At 41.4% G+C, this 27,148-nt stretch overlaps 1 long non-coding RNA gene across 1 annotated transcript; it reads left to right on the forward strand.

The window, feature by feature from the left end:
* The first annotated feature begins 643 nt into the window (after positions 1-643).
* LOC140695135 (uncharacterized) lies at positions 644-22,847 on the forward strand. The gene is made up of 8 exons (XR_012070832.1): positions 644-856; positions 957-1,156; positions 1,460-1,586; positions 13,493-13,619; positions 20,348-20,491; positions 21,442-21,491; positions 21,981-22,135; positions 22,772-22,847. It is a non-coding gene; the product is annotated as an uncharacterized lncRNA (long non-coding RNA).
* The last annotated feature ends 4,301 nt before the right edge of the window (positions 22,848-27,148 follow it).

Raw genomic sequence — 27,148 nt, forward strand, 5'->3', positions numbered from 1 at the left:
TGAAATCCTTTGTTCCTGCAGCTGTCCATGTGGGTCAAATTATGGTGCCCCTGTAAAACCTCCAAAAAAAAGAAAGGTTATTCACTATTTTACAACTTGCCATCTATACATAAGTGTAGAAGAGCAAATATCCTTAAAGATCAGAGCCCGGAGAATAGACCCTCCTGGATATTTCAGGCTAAAGGCAACTTTCTTTTACAAAAGGTGCAGAGATAGCAAGTCTGAGCCTAGAAAACAAGGTACAGGATTAAAGCCAAATGAACACATCTAACATGGAGTGAAATTTGTTCTTTCTATTACAATTTCTTTTTCTCCCTCATAAATAATTTTAGTAAGAAACGTGAGCAATTTTTTTATTTTTGCTTCTTAATAAAGGACTACAACTACAATTTAGTGAGCAGGGATGCTGTGCGTGCCTTGGTGTCACAGCAAACTCTTGTTGGTGGTGGTCGACCCTGCAACATGCCTGATGCCCCATGAGTGTTGGTGAGGGTCCCCCTAACCAGGGGCTCTATTCAGGAACCACCATATGCGCGTTGACCTCTGGCACCTCTTTTTCAGCTGCAGGAAATTTTTTCAGATTCTATGATAGAAAAATCACTCCAGCTAGGGATAATCAGGGAATAAAGGAAGAGGAAAAGGGCTTGAAGTAGAGTAGAAGAGAAAGACAGAAGCTCAGGGAGCCTGGGGGCTTGGCAGCGCTGCCTCGGGAGAGAGAGGAGCAGAGGTGTGGATGGGACCGGCTATGGAACCAGCTCCTGCAGCTTTCCCTGCACCCAAGCCACACAGCTTTTAATAGGGCCCAGGACTCTCTCCTGGCTGGATGTCACCCTGGGCAGAACCTTGAGAATCGAAGGTAAGGGGTGGGCAGCACTCACCTAGGGGGTCACTGAGGACTTTGGTCAAGTCCACATTGACTTTTCCAGTCAAGTGCCTTCACCTGTTCTTTATCTCAGGATCTGAGAAGCAGGAGCAAGGAACTCAGGGAGAGATGCAGGAAGATATCTGACTGTGTTAAGAGACGACAGTCACAGTGACACTGGGAGCGAAGACACTTGCAGCAAAGTAAAATAACTTCACAACTATTGCATCAGAGCTGCATGTGTGAGAGAGCCTAAGCCTGTCTCAGAGTGCAGGGGACAAGCGGAATGGAATGGTAAAATTAACACTGACAATTGAAATTTTGTTAAATAGCCTGCTACTTTTAATTTTATCACTTCAATGTATGCAGGTGTATTTCTATGAGCATTTATAGGTTCACACAACCCCACCAGCCCCTCTTGCCCCCATGGGGGATGGGATTTCTCAAGCACAGTGCCCCTCCTGCTTGCTTGGGCCACGCTGCGGGTCCTCACCTGGGGCCAGACTGCTACAGTACACTGAGTCCCCGAGGCACGGCCTGGGATACATGACAGGAACAACTGTGCTCTTGGCTGAGGGCCTCCATTTCCCCCTGCAGTGTAAGAATGCCGGTGACTCAGTTAGAAGCATGCATCCAAGCCGTCCTTCCGTGTCATCACCATCTAGAAGCGGTGCCTGAATCTTCTGAATTTCTGCAGAATGTGGTTTACAATCACCTTGAACAAGTGAGTGTGTGTCCTCTTTCAAGTGGAGGAGTTACTGCCGTTTTCCTGGAACTTACTCATCACTAGTCCATCTGATTTTTCTGTGCTAGGATTCAGTATGGCCTGCTAATAACTCTGCAGTCAGATCTAGAAACCCTGATGAAGAGGATTATTTATTTTCTTTCTTTATATGATAGTATTTTACTTTCAAATTTCTGAGTTTTCAGTTCTTGGAGGAATTTTTTCGGGGGTTGGAGAAACAACTTTGCTCTTACCATCTTTGTGACCTGTTGCTATATGCGTCTCACCTGTCTTCTGTCACTTGTGAGGCGGTTCTATTTTTGACCCTGTCCGGGTTGTTCATATTTTAAAACATAAAATCTGTAAAAGTACAGTCCCTTTTACTCCGAAGACATTCCACAAATACTCCTTTAATCTGGGTATGGTTTTAAGAAGACACAATAATTAGAATATATACTTGCAGGTTGCCAGTGCAAAATCCCCAAATTAATAGTCAAGCTCAACATCTAAAATCTTTCTAATCTACCATGGATTTGTATGGATAAGTGAAGTAGTTTGCTAAGAACTCAATCCTCCCAAGCTGATGCTCTGCCAGATGGTGGAGCCGAGGGACGAGGGTGTGTCCTGCCCTTACTGAGCTGACAGTTTCATGGCAAGGACCTTCACCAGGTGAAGAAATTGAAGTTTCTTCTAAGAACAGTGGGTCTGAAATGAGTCCAAAAGCGTGGGAGAGACACAATCACATTTGTCTCAAGTAGGGGGGAGTGGCTGTGGGGCCACTTGGGAGACTCATGAGTCCAGGTGGGCAGTGTTGTTGGCTTCCACTTGAGCGGTGGGACGGTCAGTGGGTAAAAGCGAACAGATTGAAGGCATGTTTAGATGGTAAAGAGGAAAGGATCAATGATTTCTGTGAAGGTAGGATGGAGTAAGGCCCAGGTTTCTGGGTGGATTAATGAGTTAAATAATGGTCCTGCTGTGTTCTGAGGAGGGAAAGCAGCAGAGGGAGTTCTGGGGGAAAACTGATGAGTTCAGCTGTGGGTAAAGTGAAAGGCTGTTAGATGTGTGGTCTGGGAGCTCTGGTGAGAGCCAGTAGTGAGTAGGGGGCGGGGAGAGAGACTTTCAAATCATTTTGTCTTGTGAAAATACATACAAGAATGAGTAATGACACAACCCCTGTATATTCTGGATTTAAAACCCAGTAACATTTTGCTATATTGACTGCAGGGGTTCTTAATTTTTTAATAGAAATAAAATAAATAGAAACAAAATAGTGGAGTTAATGAATATCTTAGAGTTGATGTGTGTCCTTGTATGTATTTTCATACCTCATCTGTTTATAAACATAATCTACAAAAAGTTAACTTGCTTAGCATTAGAGTTAAACAGAGGGACGTGACACACTCTGTTGGTGGTTCAAGGTGATTTCTTGGGCAAATTATGTAGCCTCTCTGTGCCTTAGTTGCATCTTCTGTGACTGCCCCCATGCCCCTCATCACAGCTGATTTCCTAGACTAGAAGTTGGGAGGGAGGCTGCTGAAGGGAGTAAGAGGTGGCAACTGCTAGGGTCACTGAAGAGAGAGACAAAAACAGATTAAAGCCGAGAAACTGAGTGCTAATACCCTCAAAGGAGAAAGAATCCCTTAGTTTTTTGAGCCACTTAGCCTAAGAGAAAGAAAATCATGTGGATCCAAAGCTCTTGAGCATATGAGTATTGTGGGTGGGAGGGTTTCATCAGAAAAGGGTTGAGAAAAGGCCTTTTGGTTTCCCTTTACGTTTCCAGTAAGGATGAGGTGCAGAAGAAAAACCACCCGTTTCACAGTTGAAGGTGCTGTTTTGTGCGAAACTGACCGAAGGTTGGAAACCATTCATCAGTGGTGCTGGCAAAAGAAGAGACTTCTGGATTGGGTGGGGCACTTGCTGTGACTTCCAGGTGACCTGCTGGCTGGGGGCTGTGAGGCGGGCAGTAGGTTTGCAGTGTGACCTGGGTATAATCCCTGGCAGTGAGGCTGCTGATCTGACTAGCAGAGCTGGGCAGACACCGTCCTAACGGGGCTGCTCGGGATGAGGCCTGGGACACCTGCCATGCTGAGGGCGAGAGGAGAGCTCCCCTGAGGTTGTGTCCCTGTGAAGATTAGAAACGTCCTCCTGCAGGGGAGGAAGAGCCTCTGAGCAGCGGGCCGGATGCACAGGCAAGACCAGCCTGAGCACGGAGATTTCAGGAAGCCGGAATTCATACAGGCCCGAACAGCCTTGTTCCTGAGAAACTGGAGGGAAAAGATGCTGCAAATGCAGGCTAAGTTCAGACACTATTGTGTGTCATGAGTGATAGGAAAAGACTGTTCAGGCAGCCACGAGAGAACCCTGTGGTTGTCCCAGTTGGGCGTCACACAGGAGGGAGGAGCAGAGTTATATACTTTGCCACTTATTAGTTGTGTGACTTTGAGCAATATCACCCCACTTCTCTCTATATATATCTACATCTGTAAAGAGACACAGTGACAAGCTCGTGTCATCAGAATGCTTTGTTTAGCTCTGATCCCCTTTGTCCAGTCCTGTCAGTGCTGCCCTGCAAGGTTCTGCAGCGGCTGCTCTTGCCCTGTGATGGGAGGGCATAAAAGGGCATTGTAGCACCCGAGGGCAGAAAGGGGTTGCTTTAAAAGCAGACATGTAGCCTCCTGCAGCTGCAGACCTGCAGGCAGTTTGGTTCATGGTCGTGGAGAGGACTTTGGAGGCCTTAGCGTCGTCTTAAGACTTGTTTTCCCTTGGGGACCTGATTTGCCTTTGCAGATTAATGTTGAAGATTTGGGCTTCTGGCAAAGCTGTTTTCAGAGATGGGTATATACGTAAAATATCATATAAAATAAAATGATTTATTTAACGTGAGCGACTTTGCAGCTGTTGGGAAGAGCTGTGTTGGCCTGGTCTCCACGGAGGACACCAAGGGTCAGCAGAGCGTGCGGGAGGGAAGGCAGCCTGCAGTGCTTCTGCGGGGGGTTCTCCCCAGCATGGTGCTCTGCTGAGTTGACTCTTCTCTGAGTTTGGTTGCCAGAGGAGCAGACAGCAAAGTAATGAGTTCTGGAGGGATTGTATAATGACAGGAAGAAATAGGAACCTGGAGATTTTCTGGACTAAAACACGCTTTTGGTTCCTGATTCAGTGTGTTCCATTACAGAATTGATGAGTTGTGTCTATTCTGGGACTTCATTGAAATAAACGTTCAGCCTAAATGTTAAGGGATTTGGTTTATTTGGCTGGAGGACTCGAGCCGGGATGACAGCCTCTCAGATCACTCTGAGGGACTGCTCCCAAGAGGTAGGGGAGGAGCTAGGATAAATAGAATCTTTACAACAAAGATCAGGTAATTGGAACAATAAAATATTGCTTGTTATCTAAAGAAAACCAGATATCTCAAGTTCAAGTATTTACTGCTTTTCTATGTATGGTGGGAAGCAAACATTTGGGTCATTGAATTCATTCCTTTGGCAAGCCCCTGGCTATCTAGGGCCAGTATCCTGTCCTTTCTTACTCTGAGTCTGCTCAGAGGGCACCACTGTGAGTGGCTGAGAGGCCGGGCTGTAGGCATGTACTCGCTGGGGTTTGGCAGCAGCCGCTGATGACTCGGATTCAGCATTCTTTGTTTACTGTCATGGTTGCAGTATTTTCATGCACATTGTAGTATTTTCATTCACAGTGTTCCCCCTTGGTCCTAAATTCGACCAATATTTTGAGAGAAATTTCATGACCAATTTTGTCCCACATTGCTAGGATGGCTCATTCCTAGTTCAGGTGAAGAATCTTCTGAGTTGCCATTCAAGGTGTTAGTTTTTTTTATCAGGCCCTGTTGATACTAAAAGTTCTCTGGATCACCTGTCTTACTACTCTATTATGATCCAGGAAGTGTTTAACCTTCTTTGCTCATTCCCATACCTAGAATCACACTATTATATTTATTTTATTCAGGGTTATAAATTTTATCTGTTTCTTCAAGATGTTTAGCCATCATCAATCTTGTGGGCCTAGTTACACATTGGGAAATGTAATAGACAACAATTTTATAAAATAGACAGGATATAAGTAATACAGCTAGTAACGTTAATAAAGTCACGAGTAAGAATTTAATAGTCGAGAAGTTGTATTTTTGGGTTAAAATTTTGCTTGTGTTTCTGAGTTTGATCCTATGAGAAAGTTCATATTTATGGTCAGGGTCAGAGCAGGTATTAATTGGCCAGTTGAAATCTCCCACCTTGTAAGATCAACAGTGGCCTAAACAGAACTATAATTTCTTTTTAGAATAATGTTTCTGAGGGCTACCTAGTTAGAGCCTTGGAGTAGGGAAACCCACCAAGGTAACACAGAAGTACTAGACATAGGTAATTTATCATAAACTTAACAATTGGAGTAGTTCATAATCAAAGGTTGGAGAAATTATCAAAGTAATTGGTATACAGTCCTGGTCCGGTGTCTTGGGTCAGCAGTCTAGCTCAGATGTCGTCTTCTTCTCATCCTGGTATGGAAGCTTTTTCTCCATTTGGGCATTGTTTTAAGGTGAGCAGCGCTCTATAGGCCAGTGCACTGCAGGGGCTGTTTCAGATAGGAAATGAATCCGAGACTCCGTTTCCTTCAGCTTTGGTGTGTATGGTCTACTTAAGAGTATCAGAAAAAGGGTCTTTCCATTCAGGTTGGAGACAGTTCTTTAAGTCATGCCTGTTGCAGTATGTATAATCCCCTGGCTGCAGGTCATGGGGCATTGGAATTTTACCCAAGGATAGATTACTGAGCTTCAGAATCAAACCTAGAGTATTCTTTTCATAATTCAATTAAACTGTACAGCAGTGTGACATAACAGCAAGGAATGATCTGGGAAGTGTCTTAGTAAATATGGACCTCAATTAACAAAACTAGAATTTAATATCGACTAAAATATAATTTTTTTCTCTCTAAAGTTACCCTCAGTTTTCTCAAATATAACCAAATCAAGATTAATTTCTTTACAAATTAAATCTGATTATTTGATCATATAGGCTTTTTAAATTGACTGTGTTGGAAGTTTTAATACGGAGTCTCAGGGTAGAATGTTAATAAGGTTTTCTAAGGCCAAGAAAGCCACGTCAAGGCTTTTCATGGATTTTTGCCTTACAGATTTAGGTAAATTCTTTTCTCTTTAAAATCCTTAAAATACCTTTATACTCCTATATCTCTTAGGAGATGATCTCCCTAATTTGTCTGATAGAGCCACTGGGGACCTAAGTATTTTTAGTCTTTTGAGGGATCAGATAGAGAGAAAAGATAACTGTTCCAAGTCTGTATACATAGTTATAATTTATCAAATTGCTGTGAACCATAACTAGCTTAAGGAGAAGAGATTCTTTATGTCTGGGAAACAGGTTAAAAGGCAGTAGTATTTCAAACAATATCAAAAATTATAACCATATTCAGCTGGTTAATCAGTCCCATGTAACTAACTCTTTTAATGAGAGTTTTCATTAGAACTTTAAAATGTCTTACCCAGTTTAGTTCAGTGCTGTAGTTTGAAATTTATTAGAAATCAGTAAATCTCCTTGAAGAGAAAGCATTTTGCAAAACCATCAGAAGAAAACAATTAACTGTCTATAAATGACAAAAGATTTAAAAGCATGGTTAAACACCATTACACTATAATCAATAAAGAAACCTGTTCACTATACCCATAATTATCACTGGTAACATTTCAGATAAACCAGAATTTTAGGGAGTCCATATAATTTCTACAATACCTATATTAATAATATTTCTCATTCAATATAACCTTAGAAGTTTTATGATTCATTTGACAATTCCATGTTATTTAAAATGCCAAATGAAACTTTATAGTTAAAAATCTCTCTTTGGGATGTTTCAGGGGCCTTCTGTAGCATCCCAAACTTAACTGGAGATTAAAAGAATTTTAATTAATTAAATTAATTTTTATTTAATTAATTAGAATTTTATATTTGGGGAGCTTTTTGAAAGATTTCAGAACACTTGATCAGATAAACATATAGATCACTGTAATGTAGTACTAATTCATTAACAAGAAAATATGTCAAATGTAAAGGCAGAACAGATCAGCTAAGTGGTATAAGAAGTTTTACAATCTGTTACTGAAGGTGGATTAATATTTTAAGAAAATTTTTTCCTCTTAACAGAGAGAAAACCAAATCTAATCTTGTTCCAGCTAACTTCTAAGATTCATTTACGTTGCCCAATTTGATTCTAAACTTAGCCAATTCTGACCACGTACAAAACTTTCCTCAGGGTTCCTTTTCCACAAGCCTTCCACAGCTTTCTATACTTATATTAGTGTGTCCCTTATTTTGTCTTCCATTCAGAGGTAACCAGCTTCAGGAGAAAGTCACTATTTTTCATTAACAAAGTATTATTCCATTCTTACATCTTCCTTTACGCATTTATATTACTTTCCGAGGATACTGAGATCATTCCCTTACTAATAGAGACTATTTCTGTGTGACACCAACCATTTATTAATATTTCTAAACACCTTTAGTTTCACTGTAAGAGGAAGTTAAATGTTAAGTAATTCATATTTCAATCTTATTTTATCTGAAAATGGCATAGATATTTAATAAAATCTTGTCATTTAACTTAATTTAGCACAACTCTAGAATTTAAAGATATCAAACATTTAGAGATTATTTTAAGCATACATTTTAAAAATATATTTTAAATATTTACCCAAAGCTCTCATCTCATTTGCATTTAATTTACTTAAAATTTTACCACAGCACATTACTGTTATTTTTTTTTTTGACAAATCTGCAACAGATATAACAGGATCTTATTTGACTTTCATTAAACCTAGGTACAGTAAAGGTATTATAGTTAAGATGGATGATTTTAAAGATGTCTACATTTATTAGAACATACTTAAACTAAACAATATCAAATATTACCTTAATATTGAATATTTTCCAATTCACATGACACTGAAAGTCAATTTGTTAAGTTTTTATTTTAAAAATACTTAATTTTTAAGCTCTTATATTTTTACATCAATTAAGCAGAGCTCTTTGACTTCGAAATTTTTTTTTTTTAGCAGTAGAAATATCTCACTTCTATAATCTGTATGCAGGCTTATAAACAGACAAAAGCTAGAGATCTCATAGCTTCACTTTAAAACTTCCTTATATTTATAATAATAGTTGGAGTAAGCTGAATTTGCTTGCTCAAATCACTAAGGCTTACTATTTATGAAACAGATAATTAAGATTTCCTCACAAAGTCTGAAGGACCCGTCAGAGTTCTGAGTTCTAAAATGCCAAAAATTTCATGGCCTCAAGTTTTATTTCGTTGAGCTAATTAGGCTCAGTCCTAGGTCACTGTTTGTTGTATTTATATTTCTGATCTGCAAGACAAAGACACTCTCTTCCAGGTCCCCAGATAAATGCTCTGTCACCCAGACCCAATTTTATCTCCTTAATTGGCATTTTTGTATCAGTGAGAAGAGCTGTAAACAAAGAATTCCATGTTTTAAAACTAAGGTTTTCTTTATTTTGTCTTCCAAAGCTTGCATAAGACATTTATTAAGGTCTCTTTTCCTTGAGTTATAAGTTAAACCCAAGGTAAACCTATATTTTTTTTTTTAGCTACTTAAATTACTTTTTAGATTTACGTTATATTGGACGTCTCAAGTAACTATATTGGTTTCCTTTAATTTGTTCAATTAATATTTTCAGAGGGATAGACATGTGCCCAGCCTTATAATACCAAGAAGGGGAAGCGTTTTTCCACTGAAACATATCTATCCCACAACATAAGCAAAAGGTTTATATAAAGACCATCTAAATATACCAATTTCACAAACTTTTATCTCAATTTTATTAAATCTTATACCTTTAATTTTTATATTTATTAAGTTTAATCAATAATTCTTATTTCTAGAAGGAGTGACAGAAACCTTTTTTTTGTGGGTGTACATTGTATATAATTTTATAGAAGTCTCTAGGATGCCCAAGTTTCAGCCAAAGAGCTTAGGCCCTTCTCGATTTTTAATTTCATTAATTGGTCTGTTGTCCCAATCCTTGATCAAGTATTTCAGTCTACATATAAATATATGTTAAACTGTGGTAAATAAAACGGACTTGTTTGAACTTTAATGTTGGGGGGGAGTAGGTGAACTCTTTGGCCCTTTTTTTTTAACTTTACATAGTGTAGTATCAAAACCCTGTATGTAAATCCAAAAATGTCCATTTTATTGATCTCATTCAAAATAACCATATAAAAATATTTATCCTTTTGGGATAAGCCACTTATCTGTTTTTTTGACATTTTTACAATCCTTTTTCCAGTTATTCAACCTAATTAACATTAATTATACTAAGTTTTTATTAGCATCTCTAGAAACATTTATCAGAAAGGAAAAACAAAAATGTAGCTTTTCAAACCAGTTATATTTTTATATCTGAGTTCTTAGGTTAACCATTAGATATATTTTTCTGCATTTAAACTTTATTTTAATAGGTACCAATAAAACAGCCGTTTATAATGAGATCTCTTTAAACTTTCACCAATTAAAAAGTTTTTCCAAATTAAAAAATCCATCATATGGCCATCAATTTATATATATATAGTGATTTTAAACCAATAAGATGAAGAGGCCCTTCCACATGAGAGTCGGGGTGTTGCCTAAATAAAATTCAAAGGTTTACTCTCCAAAAGCTTAAAGCCTTCGTGGTCCAGGCTGATGCAACAAAGTTTAAGATGGCAAAATATCTGAAAATTGGTACAATCAAAGAATTGCTTAGAATCCCAATTTATTTGCGTGGCCACCGTATGTACACAATACTTGAACTTTTGTATGGCAGAGTCCAAGGTTTCCTTTAAAAACTAAACTAAACATATATATACTTACATGCACACACTTAAAATATCCAGAGAAAGATACAACGTTTACATTTCAAGGACACAGGAAGAGAAATCCAAGTTCCCACTAAAGGGGATTTTGTTTTTACAAGTTCAGAATGCCAAAAAATGTTTTTATCAGGCCTGGTTATTTCCAGAGTGAGTTTTTTTTTTTTCTTATTCCCGATTAATGTTGTAAGTTTTGTATGTACATAAATCTGGCTGGGGTTTTACTTGGAGACTGGCAATCTGTCATTTCTTTTTCTTTTCTTTTCTGTTCTTTATTTTTTTTTTTGAAAGTTCTATTCCCCATTGTAAGGTCGGGTTCTCAGAATAAATTTGCTAGTAAGATTTCCCAGAGGGACAACTCTGTGGCATGAAGTCTTTGTGTCTACCACTCCTGGAAGATTCCCTGTCACCCGAGAATGCTGTTACCAGCCAGGAGGATGGTCCAAAATTTGGAGTTGAAAGTTTCCTCATAAGAGTTTTACTTTTATCCTGAAAAATTCAATGGAGGTAACCAAATTGAGGAAAACATTAGACCAGCCTCTTACCTAACCACTCAGTCCTGAACCCAGTGTCTTTCAACTTGGACCCACTCGGGATGTCTCCACTGGGTGGGTAATTCACCTCAGTTTCTTTCAACTGGAGGGCCACGTACCTGGATACACTGCCAGATAAAACTTAGGATCATCAACCAATATGTGAGATCTGAGAACCAGGAGAGACTCAGCCAAATTCATCTGGACCCCCCGAGGAGGCGGATGAGCACAAAGGGCCACTGCTGGTACCAAGGCTCTGGTTACTTGGAGAGTTCAGGTGGAGAGAAATCTGCTGTGGTGCTTCATGGTGTCCAAAACTGTTGACTGAAATAAACGTGCAGCCTAAAAGTTAAGAGTTATGTTTCATTTGGCGGGAGGACTCGAGCCAGGATGACCGTCTCTCAGAACTCTCTGAGGGACTGCTCCCAAGAGGTTGAGGAAGAGCTAGGATATATAGGAGCTTTACAACAAAGACCAGGTTGTTGGAACAATAAAAGATTACTTGTTATCTAAAGAAAGCCAGGTATCTCAAGTTCAAGAATTTAGTGATTTTGTATGAATGGGAGGAAGCAAATATTAGGACTCACTGAATTCATTTTTTAGACAAGCACCTAGCTATCTCGGGCCAGTAGCCCGTCCTTTCTTATTCTGAGTCTGCTCAGAGGGCACCATTGTGAGTTGCTGCAGTGGCTGGGCTGCAAGCCTGTCCTCGCCGGGGAGTGGCGGAAGCCTTTAATGACTTGGTATCAGTATTCTTTGTTTACTGACATGGTTGCAGTATTCTCATTCACATTGTAGTATTTTCGTTCACAGACCGAATATGGATAATCTGCAAACTTGGAAAGCAACCGAGATGGAATTACTGCAGATACCTTCTGCTTTAATAAGCCGTGTGCAAACATAAACACGGAGGAAGCATACACTTGGATTTGGAGGTGTAGGAAAGGGATCCTGCACATTGCAGGAGAACGCAATGCAGAATTCCTTAAGTCCAACTTTCTTTACTGTAGTGGTTTCTGAGAACAGTTTATGGTAATTAAACAACATTGACAAACGGTGGCACACATTGCTTTTAAGAGATGGCCGGCTGCAAACTTTTATATTGGACAGGTGGAATTCATAGGCAAGTGGTCAGGTGGATGGGAGAGAGATGGAGCCAAGGCCTGGGCCCAGATTCCGGTTTAAATTGCCATTTCTTCACCATAGGGCCTTGGAATAGAATGCATACTCTCAACCTGTTGGTGAATCTGTGAAATGGGCATGATAATATTCATTTCTTCCTGGGATTGTTGTAAGATCTAAAGAGTATTATAGCACACATGAAGCATTTAACACCCTGGCACTTAGCAGTGTTCACTGTGTGGGGCCGCCCCGCTTAGCGTGCGTCAGAGCCGTAAAGGCAGCATTTGTCTGTTGAGGATGCACTTGTAGCCCCTTGGCTAGGTTGTGAATTTGTTGATTTCCTTTAATACTTGTAACTCTGTGTGACATGGGCAGTTATTTTCATGGACAGATGAGGAATCTCAGGGTAAAGAAGACTGTGTAATTTGCCCAAGGTCAGACCATAATTTTGGGTGCAGGGGCCTCAGTTCAGCATGGGCCCCTGGGCCTTCTGTTCTCTCCGTTCAGCACCAGAGCCAGATATGGAGTTGGCTGTTTCCCTGCCCAGAATATCCGGCAGGACCCAAGACACACCTGGCCCTGTGCTGCTTGAGCAAAAACTCCGGAGGAGAGGGAGTTACAAAAGGGATAAACATAAAAACAGACGACAGCAAACTGTGATCAGCTCTGAGAAGGAAAGGAACACGTCTCGCCGTGCAGAGCTGGGAGCTTTCCCGTCTGGGCTGCTCTGGGGGTGTTCATCTCAGCTAAACAAGTTCTGCTGTTGCAGCAAGGCAGGAAGGCAGGGCGCATGTGGGCAGGTAGACAGGGCCTCATTGATCGTACTCATTCCCCATTAAGCGGCAGCTTTCACGGGCACTTACCTAGTAAACATTGGCCATAATCTTCACGCAATTTGCTTGGTAGTTTTATTGACCCCAGCTTTGAGATGAGGTCATTGAAGCTGGGGAGTTTGTTGCATGCCCGTGATTACCTTGCAAATACCCCCACTGGTCTTTCAACCTAGACTGGTGTGGCTGTCATGCCCCATCCCTGTGAATGGCATCGTGTAGCTTCTCCCAAGTGGCCCAAATGACTGACATTGATATGCTTAATTCGTAGGAAATGGTATGTGGCAATAAGAGAAAAAGATAGTAAGAAATTGTTTGGAAAACAAGAAAAAAACCTATTCTTCCCCAGCTGGGGGAGCGTAACCTGTATCACCCACCCTAATCACTGCCTGTCACCTCCTCCCTGAGGATTCTGTGTTCAGAAGCCACTCTGAGCCTTGGGAGAACATTTTTCCTCATGACACTTTTGACTAGGACCCGCGACATCTCTGTCCCTGGTTAACACTCTCTTCAAAGCCGTTTAAATTTTTTGCAGGTTCCTCCACTCTGATGTAAGAATACCCTGTATAACTTCTTGATGCAGCTCCTTAATGAAGATCTTGTGATGGAAACCTAGCCAAAACTGGGATGTATGCACATAGTGACTGCAACTTCAGCACATTGTGAGTTCATAATCAGAGGGGTGGGTGACTCAGGAAAGGCTTTTTTAAGGTAACAAGGGGAAAGTGAAAGGACGCTTGCTGTGTGAGAAAGAAACATCTCGGTCACAGCCAGCAAGACACCTGTGTTCATGATGGGGTGTGGCGAGTGCAGAGTTCTCACAAAGAAAGAAGTGATGTGATGGGAGGGAGGACAGTTGGGTAATTTATTGGGGAGGAAAAAAGTGGGCTGAACATTTCCTGGTTGAACAAGAGGATTGTGACATGACGTGCTTGTATTTTGGAGAGAAGGGTTTTGTGGGGACAGGCCTAGGAGTACGCTGTATGGCTGGGGAGTCAGCACAACAGAGAAACACAGAGAACCGGGCAGACCCCAAGGCCCAAGCTGGGGGAGAGGCTGCCCGCAAATTGGAACCCTGGAAGCTGGTTCTGTCCCTTAGCTGGGGCCTCAGACGTCACTTCACAGCCCAGTCCTGTTGATACAAGAATAAAAAACGTTGGGCATGAGAAGGGCTGTGTCCCAGGCTTTCGTTGAGCCCCTGGGATGTGCCCCACCAGATTTTGTTCTTTGACTTCATGCAGTAAAGAATTCAAGAGCAAGCCAGTGTTGAGTAAAGGTTTATATATTCAGACAGATACATTGAAATGCAAGAGAAACGTCACGAGGTGTGGGGGTTTCATGCACAGATTAGAAGTAGGTACACACCCCACAGACAGAAGGTCTGTCTTCTCCAAAGAGGGACAGAGAGTGGTGACCGCGAGGTGGCGCTGTGTTGCTTGTTTTCTTGGGCTTGGTGGTTTCATATGCTAATAAGTAGAAGGACCAGCCTTAGGGCAAGGGGCTAGGATTCCCAGGGAGTTGGCCATTTCCCACCCTTTGACCTTTTGTGGCTATCATTGGGACTGCCATGGTGCCTGGGGCATGTTATTCACCAGGTTACTATTACAATGGATGTTTACTGAATCTCAAGATCTGCTAGAAGTTAAATCTCTTCATCCTGAGCCTCAAGGCCTATTGGGGGTTGAATCCTTCACCATTTTGATGTCAATTGCTGCGGCCTTCCTTGAATGGCTGTGCTCTTCCCCCTTCCATCCTGTATCACTGTGATGACACAAAGACAGCAAAGGCCGGGCCCTAACCGTGCTCCTGCATTTAACGGCAGGAGGTGTGGTGTGGGCTTATGATGACTCTGAGTGGTGAGAAGGATGTTTCAGATTTTCCCACGTGAGACATGGCGACTTACCAGCAGCCTCCCCAGATTTATCTCACGGGCATTATCGCTTGTGTTGTTATGGAAACAAAAGGCCAGCCAAGAAATAAGAATCACACAGAGGGTTGGAGTACTGAGATTTGTTACGCTGGCGGGCTCAGAGGGGTTTCTTTTCCAAAGCTCTGAGCACCTCCAAGACGTGCACATGAGGTTTTATAGGGTTAATTACAAGTATGGGGCTAATACCCAATAAGGCTCAAACAACAAAAAGCAAGGAATCAGTACACTGAAGCTTATCAATTTGGAACAGATCACGTTACTGACAACTGTTGACCTTGGATTTTCGGGTTAGCTTATTAGCCCAGTAAACTGACACTAAACTTCAGATTTACCAGGTAGCCCAGCAAAACTTAGATCAGGAAACCGACACTTATCACACTTTGATTTGTGACTTAGCTTGTTAGGCCAGCTGTGGTTTTCCTTCAGTGTCACTTATCTTTTGAATTTTTCTTTTTTTCTTTTTTTTAATATTTAATCCAAATTTAATATCAGGGTTCTTTGGGAAAGAAATTTCTCTTTTTCTTTTCTTTGGTGATCTTTTAGGGGGGCAGTTAATTAGATGTATTTACCTGTTAGTGGAAGCCCTGGTGCTTCAACCCAGGACCCCGTGCACGCTAAGCACACACTCTACCACCCGCCCCATCATCTTTTCTTTTTGGTTTCGCTGCCAAGAATCCTACAGCTGAATTTCTAGTCAGCCTTAACACTTGCCCTGACTTCATGGAATCCATTTTTATGAGTTTACTTCCCCCTGGTTTCATTTAAGTATTGAATCTCCATTTTCTCTTCACTCTCCGTTTTGCCTTTTGTTGATATGGTTGTTAAGCTGTGTTTAACAGAATTGTTTAAATTCTCTTTTAGCAAGAGGCTGAATGTAAATAAATATGTAAGCAAACAGCACAATTAAATGCTTTTATACATTCTGAGCTGTTTAGTAGTAACTTAAAAACCGAATTGAATATTAAAGTGATAGCATTTTAAAAATATTTTTTAATTTTTCATAAAAATATAGCTGATTTAAAATATGATATTAGTTTCAGGTGTACAATAGATGCTCCATTTATAGTTACTGTAAAACATTGTCTGTATTCCCTGTGTTGTAAGATACATCCCTCTAGCGTGTTTACATTACATGTTGCAGTTTGTATAAGAAAGTTGGGTAACGCAGAGTCTGGAACGTGGCTGTGTATGACTCAGGTTCACGCTCACCCTGCATGGCAGAGCTCAGGCCTTCACTCCTTTCTGCAGGGGAGCGAGTGGAGGCAGCTCTCATCAGCGCTGTCACCACCCTCTGAGTGGCAGTGACAGCAGTGACTGTGTGTGGACGTGCAAATTGTTTTTCCAAGAGCTTTATATGCGTTTCTGCATTTAATAATTAAAGCCCTCCTGTGAGGAAGCGTTTTAAGTTTTTAATGCATAATACATTTTATTTTGATATTGATAGATTTCAAACCTCTGGAAAATTTACAGGAGTAGTACAATAAACGCTTAGATACTGTTCACTTTAAAGGGCACTATTTGGCTTTCTGTGTCTGGCTTATTTTAGCATAAAGTTTCAAGGTTCATCCATAATTGTAGCCTGAATCAGTACTTTATTCTTTTTGCTTGATAATATCCTTTTCCTTTGTTTTCGTTTTTGGTCTATTTAAGAATATTTTCATTGAAGTCTTGTTAGTTTATAATTTTGTGTTAGTTTCTTGTGTACAGCACAACACTTCAGCTAAATAGGAACCTACCTGTATTCATTTTCATCCTCTTTTTAAACATAAGTTACTATAAGATATTAAATATATTCTCCTGTGCTATACAGTATAAACTTGCTGTTTATTCTTTACATACTCAGTATCTGCAAATCTTGAACTCCCAGTTTATTCCTTCCCACACCCTCTCCCCACTGGTAACCATAGTTTGGTTTCTATGTCTCTGTGTCTGTTTCTGTTCTGTAGATAAGTTTATTTTTTTGTTTCTTTCTATTTTTTTTTTTTTAGAGTCCACATGTGAGCAATCTCATGTGGTATTTTCCTTTCTCTTTCTGGCTTACTTCACTTAGAATGACATTCTCCAGGTCCATTGATGTTGCTGCCAATGTCATTATTTTATTATTATTTTATGGCTGAATAGTAGTCTATTGGACAAATATGCTACAACCTCTTTATCCAGTCATCTCTCAGTGGACATTTCGGTTCCTTCCATGTCTTGATATTGTAAATAGTACTGCTGTGTACATTGGGGTGTAGGTGTCTTTTTCAATTAGGGTTCCTTCTGGATATATGCCCAGGAGTGGGATTGCTGGGTCATCTGGGAGGTCAATTTTATGTCTTTAGAGGAACATCTATACACTTTTCCACAATGGCTCCACCAAACTGTATCCCCACCACAGTGTAGGTGTGTTCCCAATTCTCCGCAGACTTTCCAGTATTTATTGTCAGTGAACTTCTGAATGATGGCTATTCTGACTGGTGAGAGGTGATATTTGATTGCAGTTTTGATTTGCATTCCTCTGATAATGATATTGAATATTTTTTGATGTGGCTACTGGCCATTTGTACGTCTTCATTGGAGAAATGTTTCTTTAGGACTTCTGCCAATTTTTGAATTGAATTGTTTGTTTTTCTTTCTTATTAAGTGTAAAAGCTGTTTACATATTCTGGGAATTAAGCCCCTAGCAGTTTCATTTATTGTAAATATTTTCTCCCATTCCATAGGTTGGTTGTCTTTTTGTTTTGCTTACTGTTTCCATAGCTGTGCAAAAGCTTGTAAGTTTAATTAGATCCCTCTTGTATATTTTTGGTTGTTTTTCTATTGCTTGAGTAGACTGCTCTAGGAAAACATTGCTGAGATGTATGTCAGATGTTTTGCCTATGGTTGCTTCTAAGAGGTTTATAGTGTCTTGTCTACATGTTTAAGTCTTTAACACATTTTGTATTCATTTTTGTATATTCTGTGAGGGAGTAGTCTAACTTCAATGATTTACATGCAGCTGTTAAGTTTTCCCTACACCATTTGCTGAAGAGGCTGTCTTTACTCCATTGTATGTTCTCACCTCCTTTGTCAAAGTTTCAATGACCAAAAGTTTGTGGGCCTATTCTTGGTAAATGTGTTTATCCGTTCATTGATGGATGGATATTGTTAGTAACTTTTGGCTACTCTGAATGATACTGCTATGAATATTGATGTGAAATTTTTTATGAGAATATGTTTTCATTCTGTTGGCTGTACATTTGCCCCGCCATATCTGTAGTTTCCACTACATGAATCCAGATGGTTGATTGTAAAGGGACTCGAACATCCTTGGATTATGGTATCCAGGGTGTGGGGTTCCTGAAACCAACCCCCCAAGGATATTGAGAGATGACTCTATATGTAGGAGTGGAATTGCTGAGACATATAACTCTAAGCTTTTGAGGAAATACCAGACTTCTCCAAAGAAGCTGCAACATTGTTCCTTTCCCCTGGCCGCATATGAGGTTTCTCTGCCTCCTGAACGACATTTGTTATTGTCCATGTTTTGGTTATAACCATCCTAGTGGGTGTAAAATGAGATCTCATTTTGTTTTTGACTTCCCTAGTGATGTTGAGCATCTTTTCATATGATTATTGGCCATTTGTATATCTATTTAAATTCGTGGTAAATTTAAAAATTGGGTGTATTTTTTTGTATTGTTCAGTTGTAAGCATTCGTTATATATCCTGGATACTACTCTCTTATTAGATACATGCTTTGCAAAATTTTTCTTCTATTCTGCACATTGTCCTTTAACTATATTTTTTTAAACATTAAAACAATTTCTTTACAAGGGAGGTAGTTTGATGTAAAGATTTATTTTATTTTTTTGCAAAGCACGCACTCTCTGACTTGAGATACCCTTTTCCCCTGTCATTTCACTTTCTTGATGATGTCCTTTGTAAGAAAAAGGTTTTAGTTTTGATGAAGTCCAGTTTATCTGCTTTTTCCTTCTATCACTTGTGCTCTTGGTTTTGTATCTAGGAAACCAAAGCCTATCCTAGGCCCACAAAGATTTATACTGTGTCTTCTTTTAGAAAGTTTATAGGTTTAATTTTTACATTTCTGTCTGTGATCTATTTTCAATTAATTTTATTTGTTATATAAAATATGGGTGTTCAGATTCCAGATTGATTCTTTTGCCTGCAGATACCCAGCTGTCCCTGAACCATTAGTTGAATAGACTATTCTTTCAATGGAGTGTTTTTGGCCCCCTAGTGGAAAAGTGTCTGTAAATGTAAGTTTTTCCCCGTGGGTTTTTATTGTGTCTCTTAGACTTATTTATCCAAACTTATGCCAGTATCATACTGACTTAGTACTATAGCATTTTAGTACACTTTAAAGTGAGTCCTCCAACTTTACTCTTCTTTTTCAAGGTTGTTTTTGCTGTCCTGGGCCCCTTGCACGTCCATGTGAATTTTGGGATCAGTTTTTCAATTTTGCATAGAAGTCAGCTGGAATTTTGATAGGGATTCCACTGAATATATAGTTCACTTTGAGGATTCTTAACATTTTTAATAATATTGTCAATCATTCCATGAAAATGGGATGTCTTCCATATATGTAGATCTTTTAAAATTTATTCTGGTGATACTTCAAAAAGTTCAATGTACAAATCTTGTAAATTTTTGTTAAATGTATCTCTCACTTTATTTTTAATGCTGTTGTAAATGGAAAGGCTGAATTTCTTATGGGTGGGACTATGTATCAATCTTCTTATTTGTAGAATTCCTTCACAACAAATACCCTTGGTATATATTTGCTACATAAATCTATCCACAACTATTCCCCGCCCCGTGTTATAAGAAACCAAGACCCAAGGTAAGCTACTTGAAAACACCTATGTGGAAGTGAGAAATGAGACCCTTGGGTGGGTCTTTGTGCAGATGATACTGAGAGCTTATTCTGAATGGCTTCTTCTTAATTACTTTTAAACAACCCTTTCAGTGTATTTAGTCAGATACATTAAGATTATGCCCTTTTGATGTGCGGAGTAGCTAAGACTATAATTTTCAAATAAATTCTAGTGAGAGTGTTGTACTTGAAACCTAATTTGCATCAATCTTTGAAGATTTATGTTTCAGGAGCTTTGACTAAAGAACAACTGTCTTTATTCTATAATGAGAACTAAATGCTCAAGCAACATGTAAGAGTTTGAGCAAACTGCCCCCGCCCCGTAGTGCTGGGTGGCTGCAGCTGTAACTGGAGTCAGCACTTACCTCTCCCAGTATGCTTGTGCTGATCTGCTCAAAGTGGTTCGTCCAACAGTTTGTCAGTAGTCTGTTGGACAAAGTCATAAAACATTGATTGAAGGTTGCTAGAATGCAATATATTCTTATTAATATTAAGTAAGCACATATTGAATGCTTACTGTATGATGGAATTGTCCCTCAGCCTCACATGAATATTATTTCTCTTGAAACCTCACATATTTCCTTGTTATTCTCACTTTACAGATAAGGAGACTGAGAATTAGGTCTTCTCTCTTTTGGGAGGAGCTCATTATTAATGATGGGCAGTTGTAAGGAAAAAGATATTGATTCATCATGAGAAAACATTTTTGTGAGAGTCAGCAATGAAGAAGATGAACACTGAAGAAGGTGATCATTGTTCGAGTGAGACAAGCCCTGGGTTGTGCGGAGTCAGCATCCCTGTCCTAGACACGGCACGTGTAGAGCTGCGTGGTGGGTGAGGCGGCGCGGCCGTGCAGGGAAAGCGGATGCTGGGGCCTTAGGCTGTGCTCAGGCCTGGTTGGGCTTTCTCCTAAGGGGAGTGAACCATCATTGACAGATTTTAAGTAGGAGAGTGGGGTGCTCTCATAGTTCATATTTGTCTTCTAGAATGTTTGGAAACATTTAGAAGGCTTGGCAGGAGATGATGTGATGAGTCAGAGTAGGGTGGCTGCGAGGTGTAGCAGTGTCCAATTTTCAAGTGGTTTTCAGGCCCAGGCTTGTGGCTTAGTAGCCGTGTCAGTTTGAATGACGCACGCAAGGAAGTGAAACAATTTATCTAATCAATTGAAGCAGTGATGTACCCAATTCCCAGGACTATTGTGGAGATCCAGTGAGATACACTGTGCAGTGTGCAGTGTGGTCTCCAGCAGAGAGTCAGTGCTGAGTGAGTGCCAGTGAGTATCTGGTAGGTCAGTTGAGGGTAGTGGGACTCGGAGTCTGAGGATATCTGGTCCCTGAAGGAGGGGTCCATTCACATCTGTGAGTGATGGGCCTGAGTTGGGAGACGCAGGGAGACCTTACCCCCCGACCAGGGGCCCTGGTAAGGACGGCTATGGGAGGAAAACCGTGAAGTCAACTCTTTGCATGTGGAGTTGGAGCTGCCTTTGAGACAACTAACTGCAGTGTCACGAGCTTAAAGAGGAGATCTGGGCCCAGGTTGTGCATTTTCCTAAAATCTCAACTCCTAAGGACGCTGAAGTATTGATCACTGAACGTGAAGTCATACTTTAAAGGACAAACGAATAGTAGTATTATCCCTGTCATCAAAGCTCACGTCTATTTATTCATCACTCACTTTGCTAATTGTGTACTTACAGAGCTCACTTCACCGTCCTCCCGTGGGCTCAGGCTCCACAGAAAAGAGCTGGTGAGACTCCCTCTTTTCTAGAATAAGACACATTTAGCTTGTAGCCTTCTGTACCTCGCCAGACTTAGGATATTAGTTTGTTGGTTTAATTGTATTTTCTGTTGGCCATGTCCTGACAGGAGAGAAATTTTACCTCATGGTCATGTTTCAATTAGCTGTTACTGAGAATTGCTGATCTGATACATAGTGTATGTATTATATTAACTTTGTAGAGTAGTTATCATTTTTCTGTCTTTGCCCGTTAATTTGTTTGCCCCTTCAGTGTTCTATTCTTTTTGGGGCCTTATTTTTTTTTTAATTAAAAAATGTCTGTTAGCAGTTAAAAAAAAAAAGCAAAGAAAAAATGCACATGAGAACTAAATTTAGAAAATGTCTAGTGTGTTTTCTGTCTCGGCAATGGAGGGTTCTAGAAACTCCTGAAAACCTTCATTACACAAGTTCCTTAAAACGCTGATTGAGAAATAAAACCTTCCTTCCTCATCTTTCAAGCTGCACAACTCATTGTCAAGAAAGTGAGGGAAAATTCTCAGAAGCCAAGACAAACGAGAAAGCAGGGTTTCTGAGAGATACGTGAGCGTTAGAAGCCGTGGTGTGCTGGTTGGCTCCTGAACTGATTTTCAGTTGCCTTGACAGGAGGGAAGCAGGTGAGCCCCAGACCTCTCACACTAGGAGTTGGATGGGTGATCATAAAATGGGCCAAGCCCATCCTGAGAATCTTGCTTTACTAAAGGGTGAAATAGGAAAAAAAATTTCCTCAAGACAAGAAAGTAAGAAAAGTCAATTTTGGTGGAAGAGGGGAAAAATAACAAATCCAAATTAAGGATATAGTTTAAAGCTGTTCTGGCATGAGAGTGACCACAAACTCCTGGCAGAAAACCACAGCTACTCCTTGATTGATAAGTTGTGTTTTGAATGAATCAGTGAACAGCTATTCCGAAAAAGGCCTCCAGAGTCTTGTGGATCAAGATACTGGACAGCAAACACCTCCCTTCCAAGGTCTCATTGAAATAACCAGAAAGGTTTTAAAGGAAACTAACAATAATCTGAGTTGTATTTATTGACATTACTATATGCTAAGAATTCAGAGGTGACTATGGAGTTGTCTCCTCTTTTATGGACCTTATTTTCTCTTTGGGGAGAAAAATGACATAGTTGGGTATCTTGGTGGAGGGAGGTGTTAGTCTGTTGCAATTAGCCAGGAGAGGAGATTAAGAAAACAGTGAAGGGTGGGTGAACTTTTTAGCTGAGGACAGTCTTGTTCACTTGGCTTTTAATTGCAGGCTCAATGAGCTGTCACTGGAGGGAATAGATCTTACGGAATATGGACATAGCTCAAGCCTCTTTGGAATGGACAAGTGAACCTGGAAAAAGACAGTCAAATCTGTGCAGACATTAAAGTTCACTTGAACGTGCTCCATCCCTGAGCCAAAGATAGGACAAATATGCAGCAATTCTTGAGGACAGAAGAGTGGTTTTTAAGGTTCTCCAAGAATGAATCCCATGGAACCGAGATGGCCAGTTGTCAAACTGAGACTTTGTTCTTTGGACGGTGTACCCAGCAAGGGTATTGGCCTTTTATATGTTTCCATTTGTCTTTAATACATGTCTGTTGATGAGGGCATGGGCACAAATGTTTGACACCTTGTCGAGGCGATTTTGGATACCTGCCTAGAAGCACGGGCACAGTTGCGGCTGCTTCATACATCTTGCAGCCCATCCCTTTCCCCGGCTCCGGGATCACGGCAGAGTGATTCCTTGTTGACCTGTCCGTTTCCTCTGTGACATCATAACCCATGAAAAGACCGGAGGATATTAACTTGGCTTTGTTAAATTCAAAGAAACAGATCAAATATGAAGTCAGATTTGTTCTTTCCTATTTCAGTAGTACCATGGAGACGGCAGTTTGGGCAGCTTTTTGTAGTGTCCTGGAGGCTTTCTCTCTCAGCTTCTGGGCGCCTCTGTTGAAAACACTTCATAGCTCTCTGGCCTGCTGGAAAAGCACTCTGCCTGTATTACCCTGAAGATGTGTTCTGTTTATAAACTCATCTCTACTCCTTGGAAAACAACTCAAGAAAAACTCGGTTGGTTTTCCACCAGCCATGGGCAGGGGTGAGGTAAACCGTGTTATTATTTCATAAAATAATAGTAATAATAGTAATAGTAATATTAGTAGTAGTTGTAGTAATAGTAATAATAATAATAATAATAATAATAATAATAATAATAATAATAATAATATTAATAGAAGTCTTAAAACAGGACAGAGCACATTGGAGAGAGTCAAAAAATGCTTTCTGGCTTAAATCAAAAGTGATGACTAGTGATTCCATGGCTGCTGTATTTGCTAAGCTAATTACTCCTTTGCTCCATTACACATTTGTTTTATCTGAAAAAGAAATACAAGGAAATGGTTTAAAAAAAACTCAGAGAACAAAAATACACAAGTGAAAGATGTTTTCCCTCATCCTCTGTTCTTTCAGCCCTCTCTGGAGATGCCTCTGTTTACTATCCTTTGGGTGCTTTTCCAGATATGCTTTGCACATTCCCACCTATGTATGTAAATTCCTTTAAAATTTTAGTTATTTTTAACTTAAAGGGGTTTAAATCCTCAAGTGGCATCTGGCCGGGTAATATAACAGAACAAATCTGACTCCATATTAGATTTGTTCCTTTGAATTTAACCCTATGCTCTGTCACCTAGGCTTCATCTTGCTTGTAAAACAATGTTGCCTAGAGCCTGAAATAAACAGGAGACCCTATTCTGAAGGCTCTGACCTTTAAGGATATTTAACACTTTTTCATTCATTAAAAGATAGCAAATTGCAGAATAGAAAATAACGTTTCTTTTGTTGGAGGTTTACAGGGATCTGACCCACGCAGATAGCTGCAAGAAGAAAGGATTCTAACAAGAAGGAATTCCTACACTAAGAAGTTTGCACTAACCAAGCACATAGGAAAGGAGCCTGAATTGTGACTTGGGGAGATGGTTTTCCAGGACATTAGTTTGCCATCTAGGTCTACAGAAACTTGCTATTCCATGCCCCAACATCTGGTCTCCCAACTTATTGGCCTGTCCTGCACTGAGGAGAATTAATTTCGACTTGGTAACACTCCTATCTACCTAGAAAGCTGGGCACTGGAGCTGAGTGTTATGGAAACAGGCCAGCCAAGACAAAAGCACCAATCGGAGTGTTGGAGTACTCAGAATTATTATGCCAGTGGGCTCAGAGGGGCTTCGGCTCCGAAGTTTTGAGTACCTCCAAGACGTGCACATGAGGTTTTAAAGGCTTAGTTACAAGTAAGGGGGGCTTAGCCAATAAGGCTCAAAGAACAAAAAGCAAGGAATAAGTACACTGGAGCTTATCAATTTGTAACAGATCACATTACTGACACTTGTTGAGCTTGGAATTACGAGTTAGGTTGTTAGGCCAATAAACTGACACTAAACTTCAGATTTACGAGATAGCCCAGCATAATTTAGATCAGTAAACTGACACTTATCACACTTAGATTTGTGACTTAGCTTGTTAGCCCAGCTGGACTTTTCCTTCACATGAGGACAGCTCTCCCACACCCAGGGAACTACTGTGAGCCCTTGATGTTTCCACTAGGGTGGGGTATGGTTTACCCAGGAGGGATGGGGACTATGCACCAACACTCAGGCAGTCTGCTCTGTCTGGGGCTCTGATCTTGTACCATCCCGCTCCCCGCCAGCCCAACACCTGGGACAGTGGAGCTAAGGCAGAGATCCTGCCTGCCTGTTTCCCAGCGTGTAAAAGGGGAATATGTGCTCTTCCCAAGGTAGTTCTGAGCGACAACACCTGCGGGTGCTTGGTTCTCAGAGCAACAGAAAACCCAGCTCCGCGTGGGGGCAACGGGTGTGATCTCCCTAGGGTTTCTGCAGAAGCATCGGACGGAGGGTTGGATCACGGTGGTAAAATTGAGCTGCGGGGCTTGAAGGGTAACAGAAGGGTACAGAGGCAGGTCTGCCGCCTAGGGGTGCCCCAGAGGTAAAGCTTTTTTTCTCCAACTCCTCTAAGACCCTCCCTTCTCCAGATCCCTTCCTTCTCTCTGCTCATCCTGTCCATCTGTATCCCTCCAATTTTCCCGTCCTCTCCACCCGCTCCCATCTTCTCCCTCCCTCGCTGTCCCACCTTCTCTCACAGAACCCAGAGAGGATCGCTGGCCCTCCTGCGCATGCGCAGTCAGTGCCAAGTGGTCCGCTGGTTGGGAGATCCATATCCGAGCCGGGGATCGGGCCCAAAGGCTTCTCAACTACGTCGCCCGGTAGGCCTTTGGTTCCTGCCTGGGGCCGGGGCCTCTGACTGTGGAAGTGCAAGGTGGGGGGCTCCTGGGAATGGGGTCAGGCGGCTGCGGGAGGGCGGTCCGCCTGTCACAGACCCCAAGGGCGCTAGTCAGCCCGTGTTCAGATGAATTGCTCAGGCCAGACCCCTCTGCCAGCGCCACCTGCCCCGGCGTCCCGGCCACAGTGTCCAGGGCCTGGTGTGCACCTGCCATCTCTCACCCAGCCGGGCTCCCCTCAGTCCGCGGCTGGCGTCCCCTTCCCCTCTCCCTCCCGCTAGTCCTCTCCTCCCGGGCTTCCTCTTCTCGTCCGGCGGCCCGTCCCCGCCCCTGGGCGGGCTGTGTCCCGGGCGGGCGGGGTCTGCGGACCCGGACGGGGGCGGGCGCCTGGGACTGGGGCTGGGGCTGTCCTCCGAGCGAGGCTGCAGCCCGCGTCCCCCTCCCCGCTTTCCCTGCCCCGCGACCCCGGGGCTGCCCTGCTCTCCCTTTCCCGCTCCCTGAGGACCAGCTCTGTGGCGTGGGCGCTGCTACCTGGGCTGAAAGCCTCCGGCTCTAACGCCCAGCTTCTCCTGGTGGAGTCGGGAAAAGGGAGCGTCACTGCTAAGCGAGGTTCTGTCTCCCCCCTCCATGTTTCTGCCTCAGGTAAGTACCTTGAACACTTTCAGGTGTTATGATGGCGGTGCTTGTTGATGTCACGTGTTTTTATAGTGAGAGGGATTGCAGTGGTGAAAGCAGGGCTTGGTTCTGTTAAAAATGTGCTGAAGGCATGAGGCTGTGACATCCTCCTTCCTTCCCTCTCCCAGGGTGAAAGGAGTGATCCTCGATTTTCAAAAGATAGTTACAGTCCCTAACTAGCCCAGCCCAGCTATTGTGTGTTAACAGGAACAGCACCACCAGAGGCCTTGGAGACCCAGGCATATTGCAGCCCTAAAGTGCTCCTGGCATAGTTTGGCTTGTTTAGGTTTTTTGTTTTTCTTAAATTGTGGGACAGACTAGTGTATAAACTGAAAAATAATTGTCAAGAAATAATTTTCATAGGACAGTTTTATTGTGATATAGTTCACACACCATGAATTCCATCCATTTAAATGGTACAATTCAGCAGCTTTTTGCATATTCACAGTGGTGCATGCATTATTATTCCAGAACGTTTTCATCATTTCAGAAAGAGCAGTGGAAATGAATGACCTATCCACCCCTCCCAAGTGGTGGTTCTAAAGAAATTTCTTGGCTATTCCTGACCATAAATTAACTTGTTATATTCCAAGAAAAATCTGGTAGGAATTCTAACCAGAATTGAAATGAATCTGTCTATCAAAACAGGAAGAATTTATAACTTTATGGCATAAACTTCT

Source organism: Vicugna pacos, unplaced genomic scaffold, assembly GCF_048564905.1.
Source record: "Vicugna pacos unplaced genomic scaffold, VicPac4 scaffold_152, whole genome shotgun sequence".
Lineage (NCBI taxonomy): Eukaryota > Metazoa > Chordata > Mammalia > Artiodactyla > Camelidae > Vicugna > Vicugna pacos.